General features: G+C 42.3%; 1 protein-coding gene across 3 annotated transcripts in view; it reads right to left on the bottom strand.

Annotated features, from left to right (window-relative positions):
- The window catches only part of NRCAM (neuronal cell adhesion molecule), a 311,821-nt gene extending 301,177 nt beyond the window's left edge, over window positions 1-10,644 (bottom strand). For all 3 annotated transcript variants that reach the window (XM_057730323.1, XM_057730324.1, XM_057730325.1), the window contains exon 1: window positions 10,490-10,644. The gene's annotated coding sequence lies outside the window, so the exon portion shown is untranslated. The remainder of the gene's footprint in view (window positions 1-10,489) is intronic.
- Window positions 10,645-26,947: the final 16,303 nt, after the last annotated feature.

Here is a 26,947-nt window from a genome sequence, read left to right as displayed (position 1 = left end):
CACTCCAGCGTCTCTCAAACACGGATCCACTGCTTCAAACGCAATCACTCACTATAACCCACTAACTAGTTGGGAAAGACCAGGCTGTAACTCAACTCACATCTTGGAATACAAAGAAAAGTACAGATAGGAGTACTCAATAACCAACGAAAAAAGGGAGAAAGTTCCAGTTCTAAAGCTGCAGCCTGAGCTCTCCTGATCTCTCCCACACCAGCCTTTTTCCCCTTTGCATTTCAGTCCTGTGTGCCTCACTTCCGATTTCTTCCAACTCAGATGGCGGCAAGCAATCTCAGAAAGTGCTTCAACTCAATCAGTGTGCAGCCACCCAGAGACCTCCAGAGGGGAATGAGGAGCATCAGCTTCGGGCAGTGAGGGGAAGGAAATCCTTGAGCAAACCCAGAGTCGTCAGCTGCCAGCAAAAGTAGAAAATTACAGAGGAACTCTTTGGGGTCACAAGGATGTCATTGAGGGCTCCACAGTGGCAATTTCAAAAATGGTACCCTTCTGGATGGAGTGATTTCACCTGCCCACTCAAGTGTCTAATTGAGAACCAGGAAGCAAACTATAATCATATAGAATCCAGGCATGAAATTATGAATAATGGATTTTCCACAGTCTAGACTTCAGTCTATGTCTTCAAACAGGGCCGGGGACAAAATTCCCCAATGTCCTCCACCCAAAGATCCACTTGACATTTTGCAATATTCATGGATTTGGTCATTCATTGTTGCATTCATTCATTCATCAAACATGAGGACTTGTGCATATGCACCACCGTGCATGAGAAACACAGCTGAGGTTCCTAGTGGAACAGAGCAAGGGCTGGGTTTCCATGCTTAGAAGGCTGGGAAAAGCTGACAGAATTCTATTATGAATAAAGCCAAAAATGCCTGGGTTACCTGGATGGCTATTTTGTTATCACGAGAGAATTGGTCTCTCAATGTTACCTAGAGCCAAGAGCAAATATTTTCATACAATTGAGGCACTTCTCACCTCCCACCTGTCCACCTCTTTACTGATTTTTATTGAGCCTTAATTGCTTGAGTTTCACTTGGTATCTATCATGCTTTTTATTCATCTACTTAGATATCCTTGAAAAATCATTCCTGAAATGAACTTTGATGTATTGTAGAAGCTCACTCATCATATTAACCTTCTGCAAAGTGAAGAATCCTGTATAACCTGAATAATCACCCCAAACATGCTTGGCAAGTTCCCATTTTCATACATCTCATGTTCTCTAGCCAGAGCCAACTGTGTATAAAGAAACAAATAGCTGGAGAGAAGAGATGATCTCACTAGGAATGTAACTGTGTTATGCTGAAAGAACTTTACCTTTGACTCCTGGTAAATTCTTGCCAATGTCTTTCTTTTCAACATAAATAATATACCATCATATTTTGTCTTTGCAGGGTGATTTATGAGTTCTTCTATCCTATGATGTCTAGTTACATCAATGACCTAACGTACCACAAGAAAATCTTTTAAAAATATTTGGGGCGGGGGATAAGTTAGGAGTTTGGGATTCAAATATAAGCACTACTATACAAATAGATAACAAACAAGGACCTACTACTGTATAACACAAGGAACCATACTCAATATCTTACCTATAATGAAAAAGAATGTAAAAAAAAGAATATATATAATAATAATAATATAATACATATGTATAACTGAATCACTTTGCTATATACCTTAAACTAACACAATATTGTAAATCAACTATATTTCAAAAAAAATTTGTTTTTAATATTTAGTATTGGATGCTCTCTGGAGACTAGTCTCCATTAGCTGAGCAATCGCCACAAACGTTTTTATTCTCCACCCTTTCTCTTCTTTCAGATTTTAAGTTATTACCCTTCCTGCGCTCTGTTCTTCACGCTCTCCTCATTACTGAAAATGCCTCTCACTCCTCTGCCACAGGACACTTCTCCCGGATGTCACAATTCTCCTTACCCACCTGGGCCTTCCTTCCATCTGAATCCTTCACATTCTCTGATCTCGACTCCTCCAACCCCAGCCCAAGCAAATAAATCTGACTCCCTCCCTCCCTAGTGTTTAATGAGCTCCCTCAGAGCCCCAGGACAGCAATAAACTCGATGTATTTTACCTTTCACTATGATTTTGTACCACAGTAACTGTAACTAGAAACACATACAGAGCCATGGAGTTTTAAAACCCTATTCCAACTATTAAAATGCAAGTTACCTTAAAATCTGTGAGACACAGAAAGTACATTTCACGATTTATGTAAAATACAATGTCATATGTTATATAATCAAATCCAAAGTAAATTCACTTTTGTTTTTATTACAGTATTAATTATCTGTAAATTTGTCCTTTACTATTTTGTTCATATTATCGCCCTGTTGATGTTATTGCCTTTACAGTGGAACTATTCATTTGAATGTATTAAATGTATATAGAAAAGGCTTTTTACTATATGCCACTAACCATCAGAACAAAAGACTATGTCATCAAGTCATTTAAATGGTCAAAGATATCAAAGCAAAATTTTTCTAATTGTAGTTTTATGGAGCACCAGGAAGTGTTTCAAATTACCCCAAATCAGAGTTTGGGATTGACATGTACACATTGCTGTATTTAAAACAGATAACCAACAAGGACCTACTGTACAGCTCAGGGAATTCTGCTCAAAACTCTGTAATAACCTAAATGGGAAAACAATTTGAAAAAGAATAGATACATGTATATGTATAACTGAATCCCTCTGTTGTACACCCGAAAGTAACACAACATTGTGAATCAGCTATAATCCGGTATAAAATAAAAATTTTTAAAAACACAAATTACCCCAAATTATTGTATATCAATAACCTTGATCTCCCAGCGGCTATTTCATTACCCTAGTTATACACACAGCCAACTTCTCCTTCGGAAATATTTTAAATCAGACGCCCCCAGCCAAACTGAATGGGGAAACCGTGTGCCGTGTTAGAAACTTCAATAGCAAATGTAACAGTGATGGACTCCCATGAGAAGCAAAAAATCATTCTGCATAAATACATTCATATAGGAAAAAGCACTGATTAGTCAATACTTAGCACAGATTGATCTTGTCATATACCAAAACAATTGATACCAAAACACTGTAATGAGATTTTACAAGGGACGCTGATTGGGCCTGTCTGTGTTTATTTCACTAGAGACAAGAGGGGGGAAGCAGCAGCACAGTCAGAAGAGTATTTGCAATGCAATTAGGGGGGGCCCAGCGCATCTGAGTGTATGCCAGATGCAGGGGCCTCCCCTAATTCACACAGTCCAGCGTCTTAATGGGACGCACAGCACCAAACTGCATTTCCTACAGTTTGAAAACTTTTGTCAGTTAACTAGATGTTTACCGAGTGCCTCGCTTAGGCACTCAACATCGCGGGTACGCCATCCAGCTCTCTGGACGCACTTCCAACACCATCTGTCACTTAAGTTTTCCCTGGATTCAAAAATTTCCATTCAAACCAATCTACTCGGCACTCAAACTGAAGCTATAATTCAAACTTCGACATGAAGCTTGAATTCCTTTTCAGTGTTCTTCAACTTTGACCCAGCTCCCCCCGCCCCGCCTTCGCTGAAAAGGGCCAAGACAACAGCCCAGCAAGTGGGGCAGGCAAAACAGACCTCCTTTGTTCACTTTTGTCCTTTCAGCTCCCTATTGAGGTGAGGGACTGAAAAGCCGCACAAGGCTTTGGAAGGCAGCAGCGTACCAGCTCCAGCCATCCTTCCTCAAAGACCAAAAAACTCCAGGACGAAACTCTTTCAACAGTCCATTTCTACCTTAAGGCATAATGAATGGAAGATTAGTACATTTCCCTTCCCTTTCCCTTGAGAGAGAATCTGTTAAGGGTGTTTAACAGGAGTTTATAATGTTCCTCCAAAGTGTACGCTGTAAATCACAGCATTCAAATGCCAAGGGCATCGGAAAGTGGCATGAAATTAGCTTTAAAGTTGAAATTTGGAGAAAAGATCACTCGTGCTGAATGCATCCACTGCATTTTTTGAATGCTCTCAGCCCACTTGAGAAAGATAAATCAAATTCATTGCATATTACACAGTAGAAGACCTCCTACAGGATTCCCTCAGATGGCCTCAGGAATATATTTTCCTGGTTACAGAGGGTTTTGAACCAATATACCACGCACATCAGAAAACTGAAATATGCATATGAATATGCATGCATATTCAAAAATATTCTTTCCAGACTTTCCTATCATCATTTAATAAGAAGAATTTTTTTGGATTTCCCTGGTGGTCCAGTGGTTGAGACTCCGCACTTCCACTGCAGGAGGGCGTGGGCTTGATCTCTGGTCGGGGAACTAGGATCCCGCGTGCCGCGCAGTGCAGCCAAAAAAATTAAAAAAAAAAAATTTTTATTTTGAAAGTATCATTTTCATCTGACAGTAACTGTCATTTTTCATTCTCATGTGAATTAAACAATGCCTTAGCATGGGACAGTATGGAAGAAAATCAGGGAACACCTAAGACAAGATTTGTCATTCCTGTTTTTAAACTAAATAAGCCATTGGACAGCCTGTGCAGCAGATGACCATTTGTAGATTTGTGCCCTTTATCCCTGGCATTTCTTACATTCACTAGTTTTTCAGTCACTTGAGGGAAACCCTGCATGAGACTTTTAAAAATTACCTTTTTCTCATCTGAAATTCCAAGCTTGTAGGCCAGTAAAGTAGGTCAATGAAGTTGACACCACATCTTTCTTATTAGCTCAGCTAAGCAATTATAACTGGGTGGTAAGAGTTTACGCTGTCATCTTTGAAGGGGTGGGGAGAAATGCCCGATGCAGACGTGTAACTGACAACCTTGGGCACATCCCTGAACAGTCAGTGTACCATATTCCTGTTTGCTTCCAGATACTAGGCAAAAGCGCTCTCGGTCAGGGTTAAAATAATAATGTCAAATTTTTCAGTAAAATAAAAACACACTAATATGAAATCTAACCCCAGAGCAAAATCACTTAGCACAAGAGAACTACAGAGATACATACTCTAACTTGACATTTTTTTAAAAAATCACATCGATGTGTGTCACCAAGGCTGGCTTCTCCCAGACTAAGACACACGTGCTCCAGCGTCCATTTCTCACTTTGCACAAAGTATGGGGTCAATTAACACTTGTTAGAAACCACACATTTCCTTATTAATAAAAATTAAACCAGTAAGTTAGAAAACATTGTGAATGGCTTATTCATAATACACAGTATACTAATTTATATCTTTAAAAAGTAACAGCTATACTTCTTTACACCCATGAGGATGGCTATTACCAAGAAAAGAGAAAAAAGGTGTCAGCGAAGATGTGGAAATACTGAATGAACCCTTGTGCACTGTTGCTGGGAATGTAAAATGGTGCAGCTGCCGTGGAAAACAGTGGTTCTTTAAAAATTAAAGTAGAACTACCACAGGATCCAGCAATCCTACCTCTGGGTATATACCCAAAAGAACTGAAAGCAGTGACTCGAAAAGATATCTGTATACCCACATTCACAACAGTATTACTCACAGTAGCCAAAAAGTGGAAACAGCCCAACTGTTCACTGACAGGTGAATGAATTATAAAAACATGGTGTGTCCATACAATGGAATATTATTCAGCTTTAAAAAGGAAAGACATTCTGACACATGGACGAGCCTTGAAGACCTTATGCTAAGTGACTTAAGCTAAGTCCTGACACAAGGACAGATACTGTATGATTCCATTCATATGAGGCACTTAGGGTAGTCAAACTCATAGAGACAGAAAGTAGAACAGTACTCAGCAGGGGTTGGCAGGAGGGGGGAATGGGAGTTCCTGTTTTAAGGGGCACAGAGTCTCAGTTTGGGAAGATGAGAAAAGTTCTGGAGATGGACGGGGTGATGGTGGCATAACGATATAAAGTACTTGATGCCACTAAACTCTACAGCTAAAAACGGTTAAAACAGTAAGTTTTATGTTATATATATTTCATCACAACAAAAAAGCAACAGCAGAAATCACATTTTCTACAAATATATTGCATTTACTCCCCCATTTAGAGACACCTTGATATTGAAAATGTTCGAGTTGGCTAAAACTAGAGGCAGAGCCATTCCCATATTTTCCTCATGTAGCCCTCCTTCATATTTTAAGAGGGAAAATAAACATTCATCAGTTCCTTTTGGCACATTTTCTTGTTCTTAGAAACTTCAGCCTCTGATGCCAATAAAAACTCTTTCAAACTAAAGGGGCTTTTCATTTGCCTGGGCAGACAAAGGGTTAAATAAAATAAGCCACTGGATTCTTGCCCCTAGCATCCCTGGAGGCTAGAGCGCCCAGCAATTTCCTGGGTCCTCACCTGGCAGAAAAGTTGTGGGTTCCTTCAGGTGGGGAAGCATGAAACCTAAAAGGGAAAATACAACTAACTGTATTTAGTAATGTTCAGTCATTTGCAAATCACTTCCTTTCAGCAACCATCTCAGCATGTGAAGGTTGACCTAGAGCAGTCTTTGGGTGCAAACAGACAAAACTTCCTGCAGAAGAATACTTTAGGAGCTCTATATTCTAGTTACATTTTTATCCCTACCACGCTTCTCAGATGGGAAATGTTCTTTGCAAATGGGGAAGAGACTCCAAAGGCTGCTGGTAGAGGCAGCAAATCTGGACTGCTGCAGACTGAACTCTGTCCCCCCTCTATGTGACTGTATTTGGAGATAGGGCTTTTAGGAGGTAATGATAAGGTTAAATGAGATCATAAGGGCAGGGTCTTAATCCAGTAGGATCAGTGGCCTTCTAAGAAGAGGAAGAGGCTGAGGAAAGGGTATAGGAGCACACAGCGAGAAGACGGCCACTCGCTAGCCAGGGAGAGACCTCTCAACAGAACCCAGGCTGACACCCTGATCTCGGACTTCCAGGCTGCAGAACGGTAAGAACATAGATGTCTGTTCTCTGAGCTACCCAGAGTGTGGTATTTTGCTACAGCAGCCCAAGCGGACTAAGACAAAGACCTTCTGATTTCACGGTGAGAATACCAGGAAAAAAGCTTGGTGTCTCAGCAGTTACCTTAGGGGAGAGTAATGACTGGTAGGAGCCACAAGAGGGCTTTCTTGGGTGTTCATAATGTTCTGGTCTTGGATTTGAGCACAGTTACATCATGTGTTCAGTCTGTGCAAGTTCATCAAACTGTACATTTCTGATATGTGGAAAAAGAATCTGTGTGTGTAGGTCTGTAGCCATAGATGATAAAACTGGAATTAATCTTCCCGAGGGCAGGAACTCTGCTTTGCTCACCGCTGCATCCCCAGTGCTTAGAACAGGAGGCCCTGCATTCAGTAAATATTTATGAATGAATGAATGGAAGTATCTCTATACCAGAAAAGCCTCCTGAAGGGTTCCACTAAATAGCTCCTTTGTACATACACTACGTAATATCTGCAGATTATAATTATATTCAACCAATTACACAAGGAAAATTATCCTACATGAAAGAATTATTTGAAATGATTCTTAAGGAAATTTTCTACAGCCCAAGTGTACACATTCTCAGCACCCTCTCACCCTTCTGAAGCACTCACAAGGAATGCACTGTCACATCAGCCTCACCGGAAGTACCGTTTCCAAAGATGACTTCCTTTTCATTTACTGTCTCTGCTGCAATAACAAAAATGATGTGCTGTCAGGGTACTGGCCTACAGTCCAAAGACCTCATCACCACCCTGCATTAGACAGCTGGGTGACCTCTCTGAGCCCCACTGTATTCATTTTGAAACACAAAGGTTCAGGAACAGTGTTTTCTTACAGCTCTAAAATTCCTGGATTATGTGAAATGTTTAGCAACTTTCCTGTAATAAAGTAGAAAGCAAGCTGAAAGAAGACCATGAGTCAGTAGGATCAAGAAAGCAAAATGAATTCATTTTTCCAAGTGGTCAGTCAATTCCAATCATTCTAAAAGCTATTCCAGGAAGAGCTGATTTCACTTTCGTTCAGATTCTTGTTTCTTTTAGTTAACAAGGAGCATCTTTATAAATGTGCCCCAGTCATATACTTAGGTTAGCTAATGCTTTCCTAAGACATTATACTAGAATCTTATTCAAATTCAACACCCAATTTGAGAAGTAAAGCTGCTGCACTCAAAAGAATCTACAAAAAAGATTCAGGGCTGGGAACCTGGAATAGAAATGTCTGCCAAATGGAAACGTTTGCCTTTTCTTAAAAAAAAAAAAGAAGAAGAAGAAGTTTTCTCAAAAATTGTGATGTGCCAGGAACCTCTCATCCTCTCTGGAATCGCAGGGGGCTCCAGTCACTAAGAACAGTCCAGTGACAGTAACTGGCTGGATTGTGGGTTACCAGCCAAGTACTTAAAAGCTAACAGGAATAAAAGAACACGTCAAGGAACTGAAGGGCAATACAGGGCAATGAAAAGGCTATTCCACAATACAATTCTCTGATTACAATATTGCCTGCTACTGTGAGGTCTGCAGGGGCCAGAATTAAATGGGCTTATAATATGTCCCCTGATTTTGAACACTGGGTGGTTTTAGGCTTCCTCTAAACTAATGATAAGCCTCCAAAAGGCTACATTTTCAATCTTGGATGGGCAAAAAGCTAATCCTTGCTTCCTCGCTTCCTAGCTACGTGGCCTTGCGAAAGTTACTCAACCTAAGTCTAAGCCTCCTAATTTTTAACATGGGGTTGCTGCGTAAACTGAGATGATAGATACAGGTAACATACATAGCGCCCGGCACCTCTGGTGCGCTCAGAAAATGTTGACTATCATTACCATTAAAGCAGAAAGTATCTAACTGCCTAAATCCACTTCAGTACTTCTGGAAGGTCTCATTTACTCGTGAGCTATTATTACTATATTTTCATAACGGGGCATGGTTAGCATAAAGCATTGCCAACCAAAGCAGCCCAGCCTCCTTGTGTACGTTTGTATTCAGCCGCTACCTTGTTCCTTCCTGGATAGCTCCAGGGGAACTCCTGGTGCGGAAGGACTGCCTCCTTCCCCATTACACTCTCCTCTGTCTCTGCTTGCTAGAGCCTCGGGCAAGGAAAGGCCCTGCCCCTCATACCCGCACTTCTGCGCCTTAACCATGCGGGACCAGGAAGGAAAAGAACGCTTTGCTCTTAGAAGGGACTGCTGCGCGCCGGATGTAGCCTCCGGCTGGAACTGCTGATGCGAAAACGACAGGAGAGAGGCGGGGTGGGAAAGACACGCCGCCGCTCGGCGCCCTCTCTCCTCGCCGGGAGCTGCGCAGGGACTGCCCGCCAGCGTGCGGGGGACAGAAGGTGCTGCTGCCGGCCGGGAGCCTGGCGGAAGGGAAGGCGACCCGGAGGGGAGGGGAGCGGCGTGCTCACCAAGCCCCTCCGGACCCAGAAAACCCTCTGGCGGCACTTGCTGCCCACAGTACACGGCTCTGGGAAAAATGAGCGCTCCCTGGCTCCCAGGACCACAGCACCCCGGTTCCCCCTCTGCGCACCGGCAGATGCGGGCGGGGAATGACTGGGCTGGCCGGCTGCCGGGGACCAGCGCGCTGCGGCGCCCACCCGCACGGCGTGCACCGGGCCGGGGGCGGCGCGCGGCGCAGATGGCGCTCGCCGGGAGATGGATGCTCCAGAGCCGGCAGAGACGGCCGGCCCCACACAACATCCCCGGGCGAAGCTGCTGCCAAATCCCACCGCTGGGGGCCTGGGCAGGGAAGGGGCTCTTCTGCGTCAGCCCCAAGCCCCGGCGTGCCCAGCCCCAACAAGTCCCAGCCCCTGGAGGCCGGGCGGGGCGCCGGGGCCCCGAGGACCCGCACCTGTAGGGCCGACAAAGCCCCCGGAAAGCCCCCCATCCTATTGCTTTAGGTGTCTCTCGCGTCCCCCGCCCCCCGTTCCCCGAGTTCTCTCCAGGCCTGCGAGAGTGGAGGTCGGCCCGCCCCTGAACTCCGGCGATCCGCGCAGGTGTGAGCGCTTCCGAACAAAGCCCACGCCCAGATGTGTCAGCGGGGACCGGAACGCGCACACGCCCGAGCGCGCCGGCCCGGCACCTGCGCTCCTAGCCCCGCCGGCCCTGCGGCTTGACAGCCGGTGGCCTCCGCCTCCCAGTCCGGGAAGCCGCAGTGCCGGGCCCCAGCAGCCTCTCCAGGCCCAACTGCCCCCAAAGCTACCTCCAAGCAGGACATCCCGGAAAGCGGGGGGGGGGGGGGGGGGGGGCGGGCGAGGATACACAAGTTAGCCACAGGCTGGGGAGGTGATGGGGGACCGCCGGCGCCGCTGTGTCTCAGCGTTGCCCGCATCCTGCTCCGGTCCCCTCCTCCCGCCCCACGCCAGAGGGGAAGAGGGGAACTGGCGACCAGGCTGGCCCTGCCGCAGGGAGAGCTGGCGGGGCGCTGCGAAGCCCGGGTGTTCCGGTGTCCTGGTGACAACACGGAGGCCGCCCGCGCCCTCCTCCGCTCCAGCCGTCGCCCTCGAGCTGGACCGAGTGTCACCGCCAGCCGTGCACCGAGCTACTCACGTTCTTACGCCGCACCCACCGCTCGGCCCTCGCGCGGCTGCCCGCGACCCGGAGCGCCGGTGTCGTCCGTCCCCGAAGAAGCTGTAGCCCCCGGCAGCCCCGCGCCGTCCCCTGCGCCCGCGCAGCTCAGGTTCCGACTGCGGCGCGCGTCAGCCGGCGACCCAGGCGAAGCAGGGCTGGCCCCGCGCCCGCGCGCGCCCCCGCCGCTGCGCCCTCCCCAACCCCTCCCCGTGCGCCGCTCTCCCTCCGCCAGCCTGGCCCGCGGCGCGATCCGCCCCCACCTCGCGCTCCCCCCTCCCTCCGGCCTCCCCCGCCCCTTCCCCTCCCCGCCCACCCCTCCCGCCCCTGCAGCTGCGGCGGCAAATGGGCCCTGACCGCCAGCGCCTCCGGCGACGGGGTGGCCCCTCACCTGAGCGGCCGCGCCACCACCAACCCACGTCACCAGCCAGCTCGTGAGGTGCTGGCTGTCGGGGTTTGGGGCCCGGGGAGGCGGGGAAACGGAGGGCCGGAGCGTTCCGGGAACGAGGGTGGCTGGGATCTCGAATTTGTCTACAAAAGATGTTCCAGAAGATGGGTGGTTTTGAAATGCCACTCTAATGGGTTTAGGTTTCTGTCCGAGGTCCGTGGTCTCCCTCCGCTACACCTTCTTTTAAAGCATTTAATTTCTTCGAAACTCACCAGTTGGGATGGTTGAAATTGACGTCTTTTTGTTTTGCTTTTAATTTTTTTTGCAACTCTTCTTTCCAAACAGCCCCCCAGAAAGGGAAGCTTCAGCAGTCTATTCGCGGTGGGAGTTAGATCTTCTGGTTCCAGAGAACAGGATTAGTTCAGATTTGCTTATTTTCAGATTTGGGAGCATTATGTAGAATTATTTGCAATGTAAAAAGAGAGTTAAGATTTTCTAAGTGTGTAGTATTTTAGCAACACACTGGGGCTGTAAGGTTAGGCTCCGAGCCCAGCCTGCCCTGTATCCTAGCTTATGCCCAAGATCCTTAGCCTGACACTCAAGAGCCTCAGCAATCTACTCCGGTCTGCAGCCTGACTTCCCAGAGCTTCTTCCCAGCCACCAGGGATCACCTGACTTGACCATTTGACCATTTACTCCGTTCTTTCTCTAGTTTAATTCAAGAAGACCTTTGTGGAGCCCCGCAGCCCCACCCCTCAACCCCAGGCTCCAGGCCCTGTGTTAGGGTGGAATTCAGGAATAAAAAAGGCACAGGGTCATCCTTCAAGGCCCCGACGACTCTTCTGCTCTGCCTTCAATCTGAACTTGCCACTTCTACCCACAGCACCATGCATGCTAATGAACAGCCTTCTCTTTCTCCTGTAGACGCCATCCTCCTCTCCTCCCACCACCAGATGTGCTCCAGCCGCACGACCTCCTGTTCCCGAAAGCAGTGCCTCAAACAGTATTGTCATCTCTGGCTACTGGGTCTTTGCACAAGTTGTTTCCTCAGTTCCACTATTCTTCTGACCCTGGTCCTTACTCCACCTCCTGGGTACTTCTCACCTCTCAGTTAATTGTCCAAATCCCCCTCTGAATTATTTTTCTTTAAAAAAAAAAAAAAGAATGTGATTCCATGATACCCTTACTTAAAAGTCTGGTTTGGTTCTCTGCTGCCTATAAAATGAACTCCAGATCTTCTGGTACACTCCCTCACAATCTGCCCCTAACTTACCTCTCCATTCTCCAGCGAAAAGAATTTGCATAACTCTAAGTCTCCACATGTGAGATTTCACTCATCTAGAATAATCCTCCATCTTTTCTTCATCTGGCAAACTCTTGTTCATCCCTCGGAGCCTTGCTCAGGTGTTACCTCCTCTGTGAAGTCTTTCCCTTGTTTCTGTGTTTCACTGTAACAGACCTTGTCACATTTGAATGATCTGTTTGCATGCCTGACTCCGCAAAATTGAACTCCTTAATGAGGATCATCTATCTTATTTTTGTGTGACCTCATTTCCCACCAAAACAAATGGAGCCACAGACAATCCTGATAACTCAGTTCTCACCGCCTCACCATTCCCACCTGTGTAAAGGGCTTCAGCCCCTTCCATTCCCTCCTCACCTCAGTAGCTGCTGAGAGTCCTGGGTTGTCCTGCATGGCCTTCTGCCCAGTAATGGGATGGGGGTGGGGGTGGTGGTGGAAGCACTCAATGAATGCAGATGCGAAGGAATCTTGGACAAGTGACAACTTCTCCAGGTATAGCTTTCCTTATCTCTGCAAGTGGAATAGCAACACTTAATACTCAGGGTTCTTGTTAGGGTCAGTTTAAAGCATTGCACAGTGTCGAGCACATAACAGGTACTCAGAAAATTCTAGTTTAAAGAGCAACTGTGTGATCAGATGTCTATCAACTGAATACATACTTGAATAAAAAGAAAAAAGAAGAGGAAATACGTTCTGGAGAAAACGGGAACCACAGTGACAGCACCACAAACTAAAATTAAGTAATTTTGATAGTGCATATTACTTGTAATAATCTAAAATGATTATATAGTTTTAATCTCCAATTTATTCAATTGCATTGCAGCTCTGCAGAGAGAACCAAACAGCTGTTACATGAGACGCTGAAATGAAGGGAGCAAGAGGGCAAAGAGGAATGATGTGGAAAAGGAGTAGAAGAATGCCTGAGTGGGCAAAAGGACTCTCCATCTGATTTGCTTGGCGACCCATGATGCATTCTGGTTTGGCTGCATATTCGCAGTGATAACGCACAACACACCTACTTACCTTAACTGCCACCCTTTATTCCATCCCTAAGCCTCACCCTGTCCTGTATCCCAGGCTCGCTCCATCCTCAAACCCAGGTGAGGGCTGAGAATAACATAGGACTGTCTGTCCCAGCACCTGCTGATAACAGAATTTGCCTTGTGCCCTGCACTACTGTAAGCACTTTACATTTATTAACCGATTCCACGGCCATCCCATGCAGCGTGTACTATTACCATCCCCATTTTGGAAAATGAGGAGAGAGAGGTTAAGTAGCTTGCAGAGGTCACACAGCTAGTGGCAGAGCTGGGATTGGAGTCTGGGCATTCTAGCTCCAGAGTCCACAGTTGAAATCACTGCACTCTGCTGCCTTTCACTGAAAGTTATGCTGAAAGTTTGTTTCAGTGGATGCATCAGAACGTTAGTGTGTTAGAGCAGCTGCATGGGCATGTCATGGAGCCCCCCAGTGGTACTTGCTGTGAATAAGCTTTTAGCCTTTTTCCTTCCCCCATCTTTTGCTGTCCTGTGTCTCTTTCTCCGAATTCTCCCTCTCCTCTTTCCTCTTTCACTTTTTTTCTTTCCTCACTTTATTTTCCACCCTAGGTTTCTTAATCCCCATCCATGCTTCAGGCCTCTCAGAGGCATCAGTGCAACTGGCCCTGCCCTAAACCCAACACTGAATTCACCAAAACCTAGCGTAGACCTGACACCAGTCCTGAGCGTGCATCCATGAGTAGGTTATTTCTCCTCTCAGCCTGTTTCCACACCTGAAATGGAGTTGGGCCAGGTAAGAATGAAAAAAAAATTTAACTGTGTCATTTGATGATTCTGGTGGAATCAGAGCATTTCTTAGACTCCTATAGGCTGAACTCTAGGTTAAAAAAGAGTGGAACGCTGAAACAGAGTTCTACTGTAGTATAACAAGGTTGTTTGCTAAGAGTGGCTTATACCAGTGTCATCACTGTCTTAATCTTCTCTGGTAGGGCAGCATGCATTAGGCTTCTGACAGGGATGTGGTGAATTTAGTAACTTTCAAAGCCCTTCTACTTGAAAGACTATTCAAATCCATTATGGTCAAAAAGCATAGCTGTCGTGGTGGGTAGCTTCTAAGATGGCTCCCAGTGACCCCCTCCTCCTGGTAGGTATGTCCTGGTGTAATCCCCTCTCCTTGAGTATAGACAGGACCTAGTGACTCACTTCTAACCACTATTGTGGCAAAAGCAGCGGGATGTCACTTCTGCCATTAGATTACAAAAAGACCCTGGCTGCTTCTGTCCTACCACCTTTTTCTTTCCCTTGTTTTCTCAGAGGGAAGCCAGCTGCCCTGTTGGGGGATGCCCTACGCAAGTTCCATGTGGCAGGGAACTGAGGGAGGCTCCTGGAACTGAGGCTGTCAGTCCAACACCTCATAAAGAGCAGAATCTTGCCTCAGCCACCTGAGTGAGCATGGGAGCAGATCACTCCCCAGGAGAGTCTTGAGATGACCCCAGCCCAGGCTGACCATGACTGCAGCCTTGTGAGAGAGACACTCGGGCCCGAGGACCCAGTTCATCTGCCTCTAGCTTCTCAGCCCCCAGCAGCTGGGAGATAAGCAGTGTTTCTAGCTTTAAGCTGCTAAATTCATCCCTGGGGCAGTTGGTGAAGTGCATTTCAGAGCTCTGACTTTGCATCTGACCACACACATCTATTTTCGGGAGAGGAAAGGGGCAAATGAACTAAATGGTAGTTGTCATAAGATGCAGACACCGTGCCAGGTAAAGAAGCAACTCTGGAAAACAGATGAGACATCCATGTGACTTGTCTGAGGCTAATCTCAGCAGCTCCGACTTCCACACCCCAGAGTCACACTTTGCTACTAAAGCTGAGCCTGGCTTGGCCAACCACGGTGCCCATCCAGACTTGTTCGTTTCTGCTCTTAGACACCAGCCACAGTCTCAGCTGGGCCACACCTCCTAAGCTTCAGAGTGGGTGATTACCCACCATGAACAATAATAGGATGTACATTTATAGATAATATACAAATAATAATAGGATGTGCTGTTTCATCGATCACCTGACCAGTGAGCAGTGGAAAGTTTCCACTGATGCAAACGCACTGATCGCTCTGTCATGCCTGTCCTCACCATATGTCACATAACTACAGAACTGTGTGCCTGTCTGGTGCCACTTGGGCATGTGTCAAGCAGAATCCAGAAATGTGCAACCCACTCCTTGTTTGGTGCTTAGCAACACAGCATCCCTACACCTATGTCAAGAATGCAGTGCACAAGCAACGGGAGGAAACTGTGACCTTAGTGGTTGCCATATGTGGATTTCTTCCCTGGAAGCTTGTGAGTCACTAGGCTCTTCTGCTCGGCTCAATCCACCCCCATGCTTAGGGTACCAAGTTGGAAAGAGGAGGAACATTCTCAGCGATAATAAGTGTGTTCCATGGCCAACTCCTCCATCTGTGCCTCTGGTTTCTGTCTACAAGAATGTGCACAGGTTCTGCCAAATGGATCTGAGACTAGCCAAGGTCAGTGTGCGATGAGCCGTTGCAGATAGGGTCACTGGGGACAGGGAACTGTCACTCTAGAGACAGAGATGCTGAGAAGCACTCCTGATACGTGCCCTTCATTTCTGGCCTAAGAGGGGACAGATGACAAATACAATGAAGATGACTTCACTGTGGGGGAAAGAAAGGAAATGGCTTCAGATACAACACTCTGGGGTCTCAAGGAATGATTGACTCAAAGGCTTTCTTATTTGGTATTTCATGGGTTTTTTTTTTTTTAAGAAGGAAAAAGGTGTTAGGTTAATAAACACGGACGTTGTACTTCTGTTCATATTTTCTTTTAAGCCTCGACTTAAATTTTACTGTAAGGTCTTTCAATATTTTTAAATGTCAGATATCCACAGGACATAAGCAAGTCCAGTCCACCCTGCCCTGGGCCTTGTGCTTTAGGAAGCCCTGCTCTGGCCCCCGCAGGAGCCCATGCCACCCTGTCCTCCTTCCTGACCTCCTCTGGGTACCCAGGATCCCAAGATCCCCCTAGGACCTGCAAAGGCCTCCTTTCTCAGGCTCCTAACAGAAAACTGTTCTGCCAGTGTGTGTAACTGGAGGCCTGAAGAGAGTAGATCTTAAAAGTTCCCATCATGATGACTGAACTTGGTGTACCCCCCAAAAAATAATAAATAAATAAATAAAATTTAAAAAAAATAAAATAAAACATATATTAGAAATTGCCCCTAAAAAAAAAAAAAAAAGTTCCCATCACAAGAAAAACAAAAAATCTGTAACTATATGTGGTGATGAATTTTAACTACTTATTGTGGTAATCATTTCACAATATATGCAAACATCGAGTCATTACTATGTTGCACACCTGAAACTAACATAATGTTAGATGTCAATTATACCTCAATGTAAAAAAAAACATGTGAGATGATAGCTGTGTTAACTAATCTTGTGGTAATCATTTTGCGATATATCAAAGCATCTCATTGGACACCTTAAACTTACAGAGGGTTATATGCCAAATATACCGTAATAAATAAGACAAATAAATGTGTTTCTGCCCTTCAATGTTTTGAATATTCAGTTGCTCAGTTATCCAGGACTATTGTTTTTCTTGTTGTCTTTTGTTGTTTTATTTGTTGTCACTTATCAAGAGTTGCTTTGAGACAGGAAGAGGAGGCAAACATCAAATCACTTCATCTCCTGCTTGATTCTACTTGCTAAAATTAAAGGGTCTCGGTATCAATAGTTTAACAGCTTATGGTGTAACACAACATGAAAATATCACGCTAGAGTTTAAAATGATAATTACGACAGAGAAATAAGGAAAATATTGATAAGCTATACTTTACATGAAAATAGTGCAGCACAAATATGTGCACTATTACTGCAACTCTAAAATGCATACAAGAGAAAGATAATATGCAAATGAAGAAAGTTCTAATAACTATTGATGATCATTCATTCAACCCAGTGTTCACTGCAGCACTATTCACAATAGCCAAAACATGGGAGCAACCTAAATGTCCATCAGCAGATGAATGGAAAAAGATGTGGTACATATGTACAATGGAATCCTACTCAGCCATAAAAAGGAATGAAACAATGCCAATATGGATGGACCTAGAGATTATCATACCAAGTGAAGTCAGACGAAGACAAATATCATATGATATCATTTATATGTGGAATGTAAAAAAAAAGGTATAAATGAACATACATACAAAACAGAAACAGATCCACAGACATAGAAAACAAACTTACGGTTATCAAAGTAGGGGGGAGAGATAAATTTGGAGGTTGGGATTAACATATACACACTACTATATATAAAATAGATAACCAGCAAGGATCTACTGTACAGCTCAGGGAACTATACTTAATATTTTGTAATAACCTATAAGGGAAAAGAATCTGAAAAAGTATATATTATATATTGTATTAATATAATATATATACATTATATACATATATATGTATAGCTGAACCACTTTGCTGTACTTCTGAAACACAACATTGTAAATAAAGTATTAAAAAAAAAGTTCTATTAAGATGACAGAATTATGAGAGATTTTAAAATCATGTCTAAAGTTTGACCAGACTTATCTTTCCAATAAAATATTTATTTAAAATCTTGGGCTATTTTCTCATTATTTTTCTTTGCCATCCCTCTCTACTGTCATGCCCTAGACCAGAGAGTGGTACCTAGTGGGCTCCTGGATATTGCTTGGCCTTGGCACTGAAACTTGGAGCTAAGGCAGCTAACGTTCTTACTCCAGAGCCCAGGGATAGCGTGTCCCATGAATGCATGCCCTGGGGGAGAGGGGCCTCTGTATTCTGGTGATCTTCAAAACATGGTCCAGGAATAGAACATGCATACCAGGGATTCTACCTTATAACGAGAGGCACACGTCGGTAAGGCAAAGACTACGTACTTACTTAAAAGACTCCTGGGCCTTTGGTGATTCTCTTTGGAAGTGCATGGTATTTTGAAATAGAAAAATCGGAAGGCAGAAATAAAAACCAAAAATGCTGAACACTTTGACAGACTTGTGCTCATCACTGCATACTTCTATGTAAATGCATAAAAGGGCTATGCAATATAGAAGGTATTTATGATTAAAAAGCAATATCATTGACTCGATCTTTTTAAACATCCAGAGAGATCTTTGTTAACATCACATACCATTTTGGATTATTTTAATAATGATAAATAAATCTTCACAACCATATGATTTTTCCATTGTTCAACCAGTCGTACAGGTGAAAAAACTGAGCCTTGGAAGGGTTAAATAACTTCCTGAAAGATCATGTATTCAGACTCATTTGTTTTGTTCCAGAGTTTCAGTTATTTCTAAAACAGTACTAGTAAAGAAATTAATTCTATAAAATGAAACATATACATACATATAACAGAAATTACATATTTTATATAGAACAGAAATCACATAGCTATACACATAACAGAAATTATATATATATATTTATATATATATATAACTGCAGTTACTAAATATACATAGTATATACACAAACATACATGTACTGGCTCAGAAATGAAGTTCCAAAAGAGAGATGGGAAAATCATTAATAAAACTGTAAAGCTTCCAAAAGTGACCTTTTTTGTTGGTTTGTTTTAATTTATTTATTTTGGCCCCTGACCAGGGATCAAACCTGTGCCCCCTGCAGTGGAAGCACAGAATCTTAACCACTGGACTGCCAGGTAAGTCCCCAGAGTGACTGCTTTAAAGGCCAAAAAATCTCTTTGGGATGCACAAGGTCTGGTACTTTGGTGTTTTCACCACTCTGCCTCATTGTTTTAGCATAATTTCTTAAATATGTCTGGTGCATATTAGGCATTTGATAAATATTCACTCAATGAATAAATGAAATGTCAGCATAGGGAATTCACAGGTCTCAGGAATCATGGTGTGTGCATGCTAAGGGCAGGGCGACTGTATAAGGGGAGGCACCATGAGCATACTCTATTGACTAACAGTGAGTTTAAAGACACTCTAAGCACAAAGATAGCACAAAGAACATCTTTCCTCAGCTGCAGAGGAAGATTAAACCCCCAGATCCAGGACAACAAAAATCAGTGTATTCTCTGGACACTGTTCCTTCCCTGCCTACCAAAACCCCTGCCACGTAGCCTGGACAGAACTTGAATTATCTCCCTCCTCTCATTTCTTGATGGAGTCGTCTCTGTGCGAGGGGAGCAGACGTCATAGTCAGGGTTTGAGGTGGTAACTACAGTAAGGCCGGTGATACATTTCTTCACAACTAACTGGTTTCATTTCCAATCACATGACCTGCCCAGCTAGTAGCTTCTGCAACCTCAGGGAAATACAAATTGTTGCATATCTTAAAGTATCTTTTTAGGCATAAATAAAACATGTGAGGTCTAGAGTTTCTAAGTTCATGCTTATTTTATTTTAATTAATTAATTAATTTATTGGCCGCGTTGGGTCTTTGTTGCTGCACGTGGGCTTTCTCTAGTTGCGGTACGGTGGCTTCTCATTGCAGTGGCTTCTCTTGTTGTGCAGCATGGGCTCTAGGCTCTCGGGCTTCAGTAGTTGTGGCTCGCGGGCTCTAGAGCACAGGCTCAAGTAGTTGTGGCACATGGGCTTAGCTGCTCCGCAGCATGTGGGATCCTCCCCGCCCAGGGCTCGAACCCATGTCCCCTGCATTGGCAGGTGGATTCTTAACCACCGTGCCACCAAGGAAGCCCTTGTTTTATTTTAAAATCAGTTTCAGAAACAAGGGCATTGAAAACTGTTGAAAAGTATTTGGCAGCAAATAACAGGGGATAAAATAATTCATATGCAACAAGATCATTTGTCTCCAAGGCCGATAAAAGTATTTTCACATAAACAAGAGTGGGCATTATTTATGTCCTCAATTTATAACCCCAAAGTATAATACCCATAGCAGTGTTTTTAGCAATGCATCATATGGTACAACAGAACAGAGTAACAAAAGAAAATGCAGATAAACAAAAAGAGGTTATATCAAATGACTGCATGATGCTTTCAACGATTGGAGGAGAAGAGCATTGCGAAACGTAATTCCGTGACATTGAGAAACAGAACACTGTGATTTTTAAAGCTTTATACCTCAGTAAAAATTATTAATTTAATGTACTTTCCCTTGGGATCTTAATTTCCCAGAAGACAAAAAAATAATCACTGTTATTTAGTATATACTGGTGTAATATACATTAGTATTTAGTGTAATATACATTACAAACATGTAGCTATCGAGCACCTACATACTATATTCCAGCCACTTTATACCTACATTATTCTTAGGACCCATAACAACTCTGCATTTTTCAGGTAAGAAAACTCTCAGGGAGGTGAACTTGCCTAGGGCCTGACTTTGAGCCCATGCAAGTTTCAACAAAGATCTTCATCTTAACACAAAGCCTACTACCTCCCTGGGGCTATGATCAGGGGCTTGAGAGAAACTAGACACAGAACTGGACAGCACCGCACTGACCTTGTTCCATCTGTGGACTTCCGAAGTGTCTAGGATATCCACTCACTGTATTGTTTCATTTTTCTGACATTCAGATCTTCATAGAATCATTCAGGGACACATTCCTTTAACATACTGAAATCTCATTCAGTTAGGTTCATGATACAAATGGGCACTTTACACATGTCATTTAGATGATGAAGTAGTCCCATTTTAGAAAAATAAAAGCAACTCCCCCAGAAATGCAAATCTCGCGTGACCCTGGGAAAGAATACAAATCCCCACTAAGCTCAGAACCTATTTATTGTGGCCAGTACCCCCACCGCCAGTCATTATCTGGAAAGTAGTGGAAAGAGTCCTGGGCTGGGAATTCACTGGCTCAAGCCAACATATTAAACAGGGTGAAGTTAGACAAGCCTTTGGGTTTTTCAGTGCTGGACTTCATATACTGCTTGTGAGATAACAACGCTGGCCTTGCCAAGCCCACAGGACAGCTGTTATAATAAAACGAAGAAGTATATTTGGAGGTGTTTTGGAAAGCACATAAATGTCGTAAGCAACTATAAATAAGTGTTGTATACAAATGTTTGACTATAATTATTGTTCACTGGAGGTACAGAGGCCCCCACCCATAGATTTACTAAAATAAGGTGTATATTTAAGGATCCAGGCAACAAGGCAGTCCAATAAAGAACAGGAATATGGTTTTAGAATCAGGAGATACTATAGTAAGAGGTAGAAAAAAGCTCACATTTCAAACAAAAGAAACCTTTCTTCTGTGCCCAGAAGCGTTGTATTTGAATCCCTGTCAAGATATAAGACATGCAAACAGTATGAACAATGTTTACCTCGGGCACTAGGTGAGAAGAAATGACAGGCTTTGTAACCTGCGCGATTTTTATTGTCTGGAAAAGGTCCCGCTCACACTGAGGAAAATGATCCCAGCCGTGATTCTACCCACCACCACAGGGAACATGCCCCATTTTCAGATTTTAAAAGTAAACTGTTTCAGAAAGTATCTTTTAAGTATTTTCATTTTCCACATCTCCTCATAATGGTGTAAGGCAGATCATTCAATTAATCCCGACTTAAAACTATTTATTAAGAGCCTAAGCGGTATCTAGCGGGGCATTAGAAGCTGTGAGATAGTTGCAAGCATATATGACAAGTTGAATTGGGAATGCATAATTAAAGAAAGCTACATTATTGCAATTATTTGTTGCCCAAAGAGAATTTTCCTTTCTTCTCTGTTTCATAAATTTTCCTTTCTTTTTTCTCTGCTTCATAAAGAAGCACATATCAGAGTTTTATCTACGTTTAAACTTATAATCATGATTTTTGAAGATGTTTTTGAATGATTGCAGTGCATATAGGATACTTTTTTAAGTAAATATCTGATTGTGAAAATTACTCTAAAGAAAGTTGGAGTTGAAATCTTATTCCGTGAGCTGATAATTATACTTGTGATGAAACGGACGTGGCAGTATTTTTCCACACACTACTGCCGACACCCGGGATACTGTATCTAAAGATCGGGACAAAGCCACTCTCATGCTCAAAAAATGAAAGTGGTATAAGCCTACATCACAAAATTCTATATCATCTAACCTTCATCAAAACCTCTGCAGCATACATTTCTTTGTTATACACTATATGCATATATATGTATATTTGCATTATATACTAAGCAAATAGTCTAGAGTTCTATCACTTCTACAGTTTCTGAGTGTCAGCATTGGGTACTTTTCACATAATTCAACATAGGAAATGGAATTCAACAGGAATTCAACATGTTTAAACATGTATGGATTAACTGTATCCTGATACCAAACACGTTCATTCAAAATTAACAAAATAACAGCACCTGTGATTTATAAGATGTGGCTTTAACATCTTAGACAGAAAAAAAAGAAACCTGTGATTTTAAATGGCTCTTAATTCTACTAGTATTATTTTTTTTACAAAACACATTTTTAACACCAAATCTGAAAGGCAGAAAGAGGTGCAAGTTACACTGGTTTTATCTAACTTTTTTAATTGAGGGACTTTTAAGGTTTCCTTAGATTGTTCATATAGTACCACAGACACAAAAGCACAATGACTGTTTGTTATCCTAGAACATTTGTTTTTGAAAATGTGGTCCAATTGTACAAAACATAATGAAACATAAGATTTTCTTCTGCAAGATTCCTATACGGAATCCTAAGGACTTTTATGCCAAGTGTATTCTGGCGTAAAACATTTGATGACTTTTTTTCTTTTTAATATCCTATTTGACCAAGGTATGGATTATTTTGAATTGCACTCTCACTTCTTTTAAAATTATTTTGATAGGTAATTTAATTAAAATTTGACATTAAATACTATTTTAGGGTAAGGAGTGTTGAGAATACATATAATTAATATAAGATGACATAGCTTTCCTTTCTTCTCAGATAGTGGACTTTTGGGTTGCTGTTATCATTTACCTTTTGCAAACACTGTCAGTAGCAGTACATGCTATAAGAAAGAGTGCTACCAAGTCATAATTGTTAACTTGCTGTTTTATTCTTCTATGAGTACATTTAGCTTGGTTTGAACTGTCTAAAAATACAAATCAGGCATCTAAATGTGATGTACATGAGAATAAAATATGTGAAAGAATATTAAGGCATGCATCTCAGATACATAATTTAAGCTATATACCCATGTTTACATTATAATCTATAATTTCACGCTGATAATGAAAAGGCTATTTGCTTCTCTCTGGGGAAGGATATAGAGTCTGAACTTCATCACCATCATCCCAGTGCTAGTATAAAATAGGGATCATGAGAGCATCCTGTTATGAAGATTAAATGGCAATAAATGTTAGCTACAACTGTGGCTGGAACTCTCAACCATTTTGGACCATGCAATCTGTTTATATTCAGACTGAAATCTTTAAAATACAATTCAGAGTATGTATTGTCTAGAGGCAAGGAATGAATCTGTATTAAGTTAAACATTTTCCTCACGGAGGTGAGTCAACATTACAGTCAACACTCTAACAGACTAAACTAATAATACATATCTGTGGAGTGTGATGAATTTTAATTGACTGGTATCAGTTGAATAAAGGCTTATAATGAACAAGGCAATCAATGTGACTCCTGAGAGACACGCATTTATCAAACCCTTGGCCCAGCACACGCAAAGAGTTTAGTCCAGGGCCATCTGTACTCTCTGAATCTTTTTTTGGATGGTGCATAGCTCTGCCAGGAACAGAACAAACTGTTTTTTAATGTGATCTCCCTCCTTCCTATTTCCTAGTCGTGAAAGAGTAACTGCCATAGATTTGGTCCAAAAAAGTAAGATTAAGTGAATGGTTTAGCTGTATTTAAACTTGGCAACACACACACACAAAACAAAAAACAAAACAAGGGGCAACGAATGCAAAAAGAATTGTTTTTGAGATGGATTCAAAATGGAATTTTACAAATGGTTTCTGCACCCTAACTGTGAGCAAAGTATATCCTCAATCTCTTGTGGAAGAAACTCCTCACTTACATTGAGTGGATAAGCAGCTCATGCTTCTGAACGGGAGCGATGTTGGTATTTTGGGTGGGAGAGGTCACTGCGAGAGGCTGCCCTGTGCCCTGTGCACTGCCTAATATTTACCATCTCTGCCTCCTGGGGTACTAAAATGCCAGCAGTTCCCCCAGACAATCGCCCCTCCCTCCCCCAGTTTTCAAATTCTTCCAGGGAGAGGGGAATACACTTCTGGTAGAGAACCACCGTGGTAGACAAGGACAGAAGAAGTAGTCACACAAGCTGATGTTGGAATTATACTTCTTCAGTGATTAAACCCTAGAGGTTATAGATTCAGTTTAGGAAACTGGATGTGAAATCTCTTTAGAACATCTCAGGAAAGAAAGGTCTAGGGAAGAGGTATAGGAAGAGTCATGGTTTAGAAAATGGATTCATCTACCACTTCCTATCTGTGATATCTTGGGCAACTTTTTCACCTCATAGGCTTACTGGGAGGATTAAATGTGCTATAATACATGTAACCTGCTTAGCTCAGTTCCTGGTACTTAGTAAACACTCAAATGTCATGGTTGTTCCGCATAAAGGTAGTAAAGTGGAAGCTTATGCGTTTAATGGCTGTCATTCACAAGGAGCAGGAATCTCTCAGAATCATTGGAATGAACAAAGGTAAATTACAGCAGTCTCAGAAACAACTGAAAGATCAGGCAAGCGGCCAATTTCCACTACTAGAAATGTCTTATTTGTTGTCCTGTTAACTGGTAAAAGAAAACTAAGAAAGTGTACACTTTCATAAATTCACAAAGCCTGTGATGAGCTTTCATGTTTATTGTTCTGTGCCATAGTTTAAATTCATCACTGACTCCTGTTTTAAATATATGCATTTCAGGAATTTCTGCCCTCGAGAGTTCACAATTGCTCGGCTTATGTCAAAATATTTTTTTATTAGTTAATATTCAGCACAGGAATCTACAATGAAGAAATCTGAAAACACAGAAAGCAAGCTAATTCCAAAATTCTGAATCTAATGAATGTGTTGAGCACCTACCATATTGATCTTCTCTAAAATACTAATCTATAATTCACGTTTTTACTGATTGAGGGAATTCCCTGGTGGTCCAGTGATTAGGACCCAGGCTTTCACTGCAGTGGACCAGGGTTTGATCCTTGGTTGTGGAACTAAGATCCCACAAGCTATGCTGCATAGCCAAAAAAACACAAAACAAAACATGTTTTTATTGACTGAGACTAAACGCTAACGCAACTCAACATATTTAATCAGAAATAAATGCAAAACATTTTACATTAAGAATAACGTAAGACAAAACATTAAAATGTAACTCAGTAACTCTCCAGTTATTGAGCGCCTGCAATAATAAAATATCATCTAATCCAGAATCCATGACCTGATTTTCCTAAATCAATATTATTTCCGGAGATTTAAATACCTTTATGCAAAAATAACACAGTAATGTAAATGCAATATTTAATATATATACATATTGCTGCACAATTAGAATTGAATACTTAAAAAGAGGTGTTCACTGCCCAAAATACAAATAACAGAACTATCACATAGTCATGCATTACCAGTGAGACCATTATATACTGTAATCATTTTTCACAATCTGTAGCACCCTATCCATACTTCATGGAGTAGGTCATTGTGACATTACTAGTTGGATAATTCATAAGATGGAAAATCATGCTATCACCAGAGTTGCAATCACTGTATATACATATTTCTATATACTAGGAACAATCAGGAAATGAAATTAAAAAAAATTCCATTCATGATTGTATCAAAATTTTAAAAATACTTAGAAATAAATTTTACAAAAGGAGTGCAACATGTGTACACTGAAAACTACATAACATTGCTTAGAAAAAAAATTTTTTTAATCTAAATAAAATGGAGATAGTCCATGTTCACTGTATGCTTCAAAGGGCAGACACGACTGAAAGAATACTGCTAATACGTCAGTTCTCCCAACTTTATACATTCAGTGTATCCCTATCAGAATTCCAGATGGCTGTGTATGTGTGTGTGTGCACGCGCACATGCTGACAAGCTGATTCTACAATTTATGCGGAAATGCAAAGGAACCAGAAAAGCCAAAATAAATTTGAAAAAGCACAAGCTGGAAGAATTATACTGTCTGATTTTAAAAGTTATTATACAGCTATAGTAACCAGGACAGTGTGGTACTGGTATAGGATTAAAACATAGCTCAATGGAACAGAAAAGAGAGTCGAGAAATCAACTCACGAATATAAAGATAACAGATTTCTGACAAAAGTACAAAGACAATTCAGTGGTGAGAGGATATTTTTAATGATGCTGAGACAATGGGTTATCTTTGTGCCAAAAAAAAAAAAAAAGAAAAAAGAAAAAAGAGAAGAGAGATAACTTTGACCCTTATTCACACAAAATTAACTCAAAAGAATAAACTGATAAACTGACCATCAAAATTAAAAACCTGTATGCCTGCTTACATACAAGTAAGCAGTTACACTACTGAGAAAACGAAAAGATGATCCATGGACTGGGAGATAAATATATATCTGGCAAAAGATTTGCATCCAGGATATATAAAGAACTCTTGTAACTGAACAATAAGACAAATAAGCCAATTTTAAAATGGGCAAAAGAGTTATATACAAAGAAGATATACAAATAACTAATAAGCATCTAAAAAGATGCTCAACATCAATAGTTACTGGGGGGCTGCAAACCCAAACCCCAATGAAATACCATTACAT

The sequence above is a fragment of the Hippopotamus amphibius genome, chromosome 4 (assembly GCF_030028045.1).
Source record: "Hippopotamus amphibius kiboko isolate mHipAmp2 chromosome 4, mHipAmp2.hap2, whole genome shotgun sequence".
In the NCBI taxonomy this organism is placed as follows: Eukaryota; Metazoa; Chordata; class Mammalia; order Artiodactyla; family Hippopotamidae; genus Hippopotamus; species Hippopotamus amphibius.
Note: the sequence above shows the minus strand (reverse complement) of the source record. Positions and strands in the feature narration are given on the sequence as shown.